Source organism: Mus pahari, chromosome 3, assembly GCF_900095145.1.
Source record: "Mus pahari chromosome 3, PAHARI_EIJ_v1.1, whole genome shotgun sequence".
In the NCBI taxonomy this organism is placed as follows: domain Eukaryota; kingdom Metazoa; phylum Chordata; class Mammalia; order Rodentia; family Muridae; genus Mus; species Mus pahari.
This window is the reverse complement of record NC_034592.1, coordinates 108,688,931-108,696,651: the sequence shown is the minus strand read 5'-3', so window position 1 is coordinate 108,696,651 and position 7,721 is coordinate 108,688,931. Positions and strand designations below refer to the sequence as shown.

General features: G+C 43.4%; 1 protein-coding gene and 1 pseudogene across 1 annotated transcript in view; both read left to right on the top strand.

Annotated features, from left to right (window-relative positions):
- Nucleotides 1-2,147, top strand: part of LOC110319554 — a 3,777-nt pseudogene extending 1,630 nt beyond the window's left edge.
- Fbn1 (fibrillin 1) overlaps nucleotides 1-7,721 on the top strand; it is a 216,561-nt gene that overhangs the window by 93,731 nt on the left and 115,109 nt on the right. The gene's annotated exons all lie outside the window — the stretch shown is intronic.

The following is a 7,721-nucleotide window of genomic DNA, read 5'->3' as shown; positions in this document are numbered from 1 at the left end:
CCATAATGAGATCTGATGCCCTCTTCTGGTGTGTCTGAAGTCAGCTACAGTGTACTTATGTATAACAATAAATAAATCTTTCCAAAAAAAATCTTAAAAGAAAAAGAATTCTCTTTTATAGGATATCATATGTAAATGGCTTAGCCACTATAGGAGAAGCCTGTTTATTTAGACTGTGGAGCCTAATTTTGGCAAATTCAATTCTCACTGCTGACTTGAGGATATTTTAATCATACTACTTAAACCGAGGGCTGTGTGTTCTCTTTAAATGTGAAAATCTCACAAATACATACGTATCAAGGGATAGCATGTATCCTGGGGGCCCTCCCAAAGCAGTGTGTGTGCTCAGGGCAGTCCCAGGCTGGGAGAGAACCCAGAACTACCGCCATCTCTTTACTCTTCACCTACTTCTTGTCCCCAACCTGGACCTACCTTTCCCAGTCTCCTCAATGAATTCTTGGCTTGAACACCATTAGCTCAGCTCTGTCGGTGACACACCCATCTCACTGACGGAATCCTGGCTGGACTGGCAATCGCTCAGCTGCGCTATAGACAAACCCTGCTGGCTGACCTGGTTTAAACCTGGATTTCTTGACGCCATCTCTGGTGTGTGCCAAGGTGAAAAAAAACACCTCCGTTGCCCCTTTCCTTGCTCCTCTGGAGGGGAAACAAGTTGTCACCTGGCAGGAGAGTTCATCGGGCTCCCATCCAAAGTAGTAACATGAGTTAGTGAGAGCAGTCCTGGGCAGGGAAGTAAGAAAGTCAGGTTCAGTGTCAGCTCTGACTTTCAATAGCCATGTTGACCTTGGGCAAATCATTTCACTGCTCAGCTTAGGGTTTTTCTTCTGTAGGGATAATTTGGGCCAGATGTTCCCTGTGGGGCTTTCGGATCCTGAAAGCGAGGGATTCATTTAAGGTTAGCAAGCCCTTGAATGAATAGATATTTGTGTTCCACGCACTGGATATTCTTTCTGTGTGACCCCTGCCTCTTCCTACAGAGCATGGCTACTTCGTCTGTGTACAGCCCCCTTGCCCTGTTGTCTCGGGTTTAGTTGTCTCAGAGCTTTTCCTTCTCCACAGTCCACATTGAAGAGGAGCATCTTAAAGTCTGTACAGTAGGGCTGGTGACTGCCTCTGCATTTGTCTCTCATGGCTGGGCCACACCGAGTTACCTTGTTGTCTGCTTTTTCCTGTGGAAAACTTAGTCAGGCTTCACTGGAAACCTTGTGCTTGAGAAAAGGTGTTCTATGTATCAAGTCCTTTCTAAACCTGGACAACCCGAGAAGGAACACCTGTGATATACACTTGTCCCTATTGTGACCCAGTAGCACATTGCTAATAGAGAGAGGGCTGTGCCCCGGTCACATTCATCCACCCATGCATCTCTCCACAGCCTAAGCACTGCCCACAGTAAATCTGGCGCTCTGTACAGAGGTGTCGGGTAACCTTGTGAAGGTCTCAGAGAACATGGCTTCTTGAGGCTTTTTAGAGGGTCCGAATCTGGGTTGAGCCAGCACTCTTCCACTTATTTTAAATCCAGTCTCTCAGGGGGAATTTAACTCACATGCTTCTGACCGGCTTGTTCATCACTCATCAAAGAGAGCTGCTTAATAAACATCGTCCCTGCCTATGAGAACTTCCCTGCTCATATTTGGCTGTCACTGGCTGGAATTTGCATCTGATGTAGTTGAAGCTCCTTCCTTTCAGTCCCTTCCTCTAGCCACTGCTTCACGATGGCTTCACCTTATGAATGGATGGCAAGCGAAAGGGAGTCTCAGAGGTCTCTTCTCGAGCATCCTAGAAAGACAAGCGTAGTCTCTGATGCTTACAGCACTTGCCTCAGTCTCCTGTCTTAAGTGATGGAATTGGGCACTGATGTGATCCATGAAAGGAGAACTACATTCACAGATGACAGCTCACCCTCTGCCGTTGTACTGAGCAAAACTGTCCTAGAGATAGAAGGAAACTGAGGGTGAGACCTGTTAGTACTTTACTAAAGCTGTTAAATGTACAATTTTTTACTCTCCAGATCTGAGAGTGGTTTACCTAGCACAAAGCTTCCTCCGGAAACCCTCATTAAACACGTAGAAGGCAAAAGCTTGTTTACCTTTGCCTTCAGGAGTACTGGGGACATTCAGTTCTCATAACCTGCTGGGCTGGAGACTTAACTAACTCGTCTAATTAACTTCACATGAACTCATCTATGGAATGTGTGTACTTGTTGGTAGTTACAAATGGACCAAATGGATGCAAGAAGTATTTCTGCATCTTGTTAATAATATATGTTTGATTCAGCAAACATTAATTGAATGTCTCTTGTTCCTGGCAGTTGGAGAGCGAGGAAAAGAGTCCAGAGATAGACAAGAGACTCTCTCTTTAGGGAGTTTGGTACCCAGGAGGCTGTGACCTATATAGCCTTGCCTTTGTACCACAAGGGAAGATGTTATGGCTCTGTGCATAGGTTCATGTGCATTGTACAACATGGAAGCTAAGAAATGAAAGATTCGTCTCCCTGGAGCATCAGATTAAATAGGTTGCTCCCAAAATGTAATGTTTAAATTTCGTCTTGAAGGATAAAAAGGATTTAGAAGAGAGAAGGGAATTCTGGAATAAGGCAAGCCAGATATATTCATAGGTGATATAAACAATGCCTGTGCCAGACTCTGCTGGCCCAGATAGCTGCCCTGTGTGGTCGTGGCTGAGTGAGTTTGTAGGTGTAGATTATCACTCTAGAAGCTATGACTGAGTTGTGCTCCTCAGTAACAAGCAACCCAGTTGGCAAAGACTTTTCAGTGTGGCATTTCAGTCTTGGATCAAGGAGAGAACATGAGAGAAGGGGGAAGGAGAATAAAGGCTTACAGATACAGTGTGCAAATTTTGTACATCCTTATTACTTACCATGTTTTAGTAGGTTATGCTACATACTTCTTAATCTGGCTTTATAGTAGAACAGTATGTTAGTTAAGACCAGATCTATCTGATGTCTCAGAAATCAATCAAGTGATGTGTCTTAAGCAAAGGATTCTGTTCATAGTATGATGGTGTGCAAGAGTAAGACCTACATTTAACATTTCGGTACATTGTCTCATATAATTCTTACAGATATGCCACTGTCACCCTTATTTAAGAAAACCTGTGGTCAGGGAGGAAAGGGTTTGGCCACAGTCACATAGGTACAAAATATGTTTCTGTTTCCATTGCTGGCAGCACACAGATGTGTTTCTGTGTGTGTTGCTTATGTTTTGTGTTTGTGTGTATGTTTCTTACTATTTTTGTTTGTTTTACAGTACATGATATGACATTAAAATACTCTCCATATATTAGAAATAAAATAATAATAAGATGAATCAACTTAAGCTCTAAAACATGAGGGCATGCACTTGGGCTTCTCCACTGCATTCCTCAGCACATGTTTCAACACGAACCATTTTTAGATGACATCCAAAGTGATTCTGTGTTCTCATGGCTCAAGGTCAATGCATCTAATAAAGCAAAATTGGGATATTTACACTTCATAAAGACAACTGCACTGGGGGTTTAAATGTAGCTGAACATTTAGGACATGATCGAGCTGCCTGACTTACATGCATTGCTTTAGTTTCAAGAGCTGGTTTTCAATCCTGGCACTTACTCCCTATATAACCTTGGGCAAGTTCTTCAGTGTAACTCCTGAGCCTCAGTTTCCTCTTTTGTAAAATTGGGTAAGTCTCCCTCCATGGATCGTGAGAGTTAAGTGAGCAGCCAGCACTATAAGCATGTGTGTCGATTTTCTTCTCCTTCTTCTTTGCTGCTCTCCAATTCTAAAGTGAGAGGATCCAAAACTCGTTTTATACATAAACATTGGAAGCACAAACAGCTCATAATTATGGCATTTCCTGTCTTAAAGGTCTCAGGAATTCTCTCCAGTCAGACTTGTCTTCAGAAGGTCTTCAGAGATCTGGATGAAGCTTTCAAATTAATAACAGCATCTGGGATCAAAAGGGAATTGGTCCTCTCACACTTAGAGTGAAGAGAAGAAATGGAGAGAAAAATCCAACTGCACACACCACACACACACACACACACACACACACGCGCATGCACACATACCACCGTAGCTAAGAGTTTGGTTTTTGTGTGTTTGTTTCATGCACGAGTTATATGTGCTTATGTGAGGTATCTGTAACCCTATTTAATGACTAAATATTTCTCCATGTTCCTGCAATGGTAACGGGTACCTTTTGGTGACATGACTTCCCAGCACATGAATGCTTGAAGACATTTACATAGTCATTTGTTCTCTTCTTAATCCATTCCTGCTGATGTACAGCTAGAACTTGGGCACTGGAGAATAGCTCTGGTGCTTCAGCATTTTCAGTATCTCCTCCGTATTTGTTCATGTCCTTGTGAATGAATGGTACCAAGTTATGTGCATAATATTTGGAAACCCAATGTTTATTTTTAAAAAATTTCAACTGAGGGCAGTATATAGGTATATCACACTCAAATATCTAAAGTATTTAGAAAATAGAATAAACAAATGTGATTATCTTACTAAGATATTACAATGTTTATTTTCAAAAACAGAATGTATTTTGACAAAGGGGGTTTTGTGAGAGTGAGGAGTATAACCATTTTATGTTGACTTAACTTTAAAAGTATGCATAGCTCAAAAGCACTCTATCAGCATTAAGTCCCAATATCAGACCCCTTTTCCAGGTACCAGAAGAGAAGATTACATTGACTCTCAATGCAAGCTGATGAAGAACATTCTGGCATTCTCACTTGCACTTTGTGTGAAATTGACACAATTGACTCAATTTGCTTGCTCTCTGTGCTCCCAATCTTTGAAAATTCATGCTACTCAGAAATTTTAGACATGTATGTCAAAGGATAGCAAAGTCCACATGCTGGTGTCTCATTCAGAAATGAGTTTAGATGGAAGTAAAAAACAGAGAAAAGTCAACAACTTAAACAGACAAGGGGGTGGGGGGGATACAAAGTTAGCTTTCTTTTAAATGGTGAAAGGCTAAGAGGTAGCTCAGTGGTAGAGTACTTGCTTTGTCTGAGGAAACGTAGCCAGAGATGTAGTGGAGGGAGGAGGAAGGGGAAGGAGGAGAAAAGGGGGAGAGAGAGAGAGAGAAAGAGAGAGAGAGAAAGGAAGAGGAAGGAAGGGAGGGAGGAGAGGGAGGAAAGGAGGAGGGAGAGGGAAAGAAGGAAGAAGAGAGGGAGAGAAAAGGAGAAGAAAAGGAGGAGAGAAGTAATGAGGGAAAGAAAGAAGAGGGAGGGAAGGAGAGAGAGGGGGAGGGATGGAGGGGTACCAGGAGATGAAGGGCAGCTGAGGTGGTCTAGGTCCTCAGGAATGCCATCAAGGACCTGAGTGCTTCTTTCTTTCTGTTCACCATCCAAGTATGTGAACATTTGTCCTCATGCCTGCAAGTTGGCAGTGTACTTCCAGGCATCATATCTTCTAGAAAGATGAAAGAGATGAGGGCAGGGGATGTGGATGGACTTATCTCATTTTATCAGAGAGTGAAAACATTCCTCAGTTGCCTCTTCTTAGACTTCTGCTTATTGGCCAGTCCTGGGAAAAGTTCATTCCTAACTGGAAGGCAGTCAGGGAGAAAGGGTTGTTTAGGCATGCAACATCTATCTCCTTGCTCACTGAAAAAGGCTGAGGGTGCTCTTTGTCTGTGAGAATCAACATAAATGTTTAGTAGGGTGTTTGATACTAAGTCACAATAACTAAATGACTGTGTTCCAGTTTCCCTGGGGGTGGGGTATATGTGGCCTTTACCAGCATGTTTTTTGTTTTTTTTTTTTATCAGATTTACAGTGCTGGGTGTGGGTTGCCTGCCTCCTGTGGAGTCAGTCTTGAATCCAATCAGAATCCGTGGTACTTTTAGTTTTACTCTATTTCCAAAGTCTCAACTGTTTAAGACATGAGCAGACCAAGCAAGAGTGGAAGGGTTGCTTCCAACCATTCTTGTAGAATAGAGCTGAGGGTGTGAGTCTTCTTGGAGTTTAAGTTGGTGTCATCATCTATTCATAAGAGTGACAGAGTCTGTGGATGATGAATTTGGGGAGAAAGAAAATGGGTGAGCCAGGAAGTGTGTCAGTTTTTTATATATAGTTTCACTTATTAGCTCAGGAGGCAGAGGCAACTGGTGTGAATGAAGGTTAATTTTGTTCCCAGGCTCAGTGACACCAAGTGATAACCAGGATGGATCATGAATCGTTAGTTGTGTCCTGACTAAAGGAAGAGAATAATGCACAAAATTGGGTGATTTAGACTAAATTAAAAATAGATCTTTAGTAGTTCACTTTTGTTTGCTAGGTTGTTCATTTGTGCCTTTTGTGAGCGTGGAACCTACTCTTCGAAGTGAAGATACATAGTTTAGTAAGACAGGGTACTTATTCTCAAGGCTCATTGCTTGGTAAAAGGCAATTTTATTCCCGAATGATTCCCATAGTTTTATCAGTGCCACAGAGTGTGGAGAAGAAAGTAGTCAAAGAAATTCCCCAGGAGAGGGAATTTTCTAGAAAATGGAGAGAAGAAAGTAGAGGAGGCATGTGCAAAGACCCATGGGTAGAAAGGAATGGCCACATGAGCTGAGGAGCCACTATTTACCCAGTATCTCTGGAGAGTGGCTGCAAATTAGGGAAGAAGCTAGAGCTGAAGTGGGAGGAGCCTGCAGCAGGTACCTCAGACTCCCATGCCAGCTACACTCTTCTGCAGGTGACAGAAAGGGGCTACCTGGCCGTCACTAGTACTTTACAAATGAGGGAGGGCAAGTGGGTCACCAAGTGTGGAGTATGGAGGATACTGTGACCTCCCGCAAGTCTGTGGCCGGAAAAGCTAGGCTATGATGAATGATGTGTGGGATAGACAGTCAAATGTACGATGCACACTCCTGTCGGCCATTTTCCTATGCACCATCCCCTGTCCCTTCTGTAAGACAAAATGACTCATCTTCCCCCCAAAATCCAGTCCACTGCCCTCTTTGGGGTGCTCAGTCCACTGTGGGCTGCTCAGACCCACAGAAGGGTCCACAACAGCCACCCACAGCTCACCTCTTCACTTCTCTGATCCCAGCAGATCTGTGGGGTGTCTAACTCAAGCTGACCTGAGACTGGCACACAGACCTCCTAATGTGGCTACCACTTCTTGCTTTTCCTATGGCATCTGTTGGCCAAGTAAAAAAGAAACCCAGAACTTACCTGCTGCCCTTGAAAAACCAGTCAGTGTGCATTTCTGAGGTCAGCAGTTGAGTTGCCTGTGGTAACACTTGAGCAAGTTTGTTTCTGTGTGGCCTTCTTTGGTTATAAATCAGAGAAACAGAGTGCATATGCTCCTGAGAGACTTGTTTGTTTGTTTGTTTATCTGTCACATTTTCTTTGAGACTGAAAAGAAGAAGAAACTTCTCTCCAATAAACCTGGGCATCTACCTAGGTGGTCTGTTCTTGCAACTGCTTTTTATTAAGTACGGGGGAGCTGTATTTATCCCACTGTTGAACTGTGGGAACTGAGAGTCTGATTACACTGTACTCACCCAAAAGGGTACCCACTGTCTTAGGTCACATTTTGCCAGCTGCAAGCAAGGAAGCAAGCTTAAGCAGAAAGAATTTGCGGCCGGGCGTGGGGGCACACGCCTTTAATCCCAGCACTCGGGAGGCAGAGGCAGGTGGATTTCTGAGTTCGAGGCCAGCCTGGTCTACAGAGTGAGTTCCAGGACAGCCAG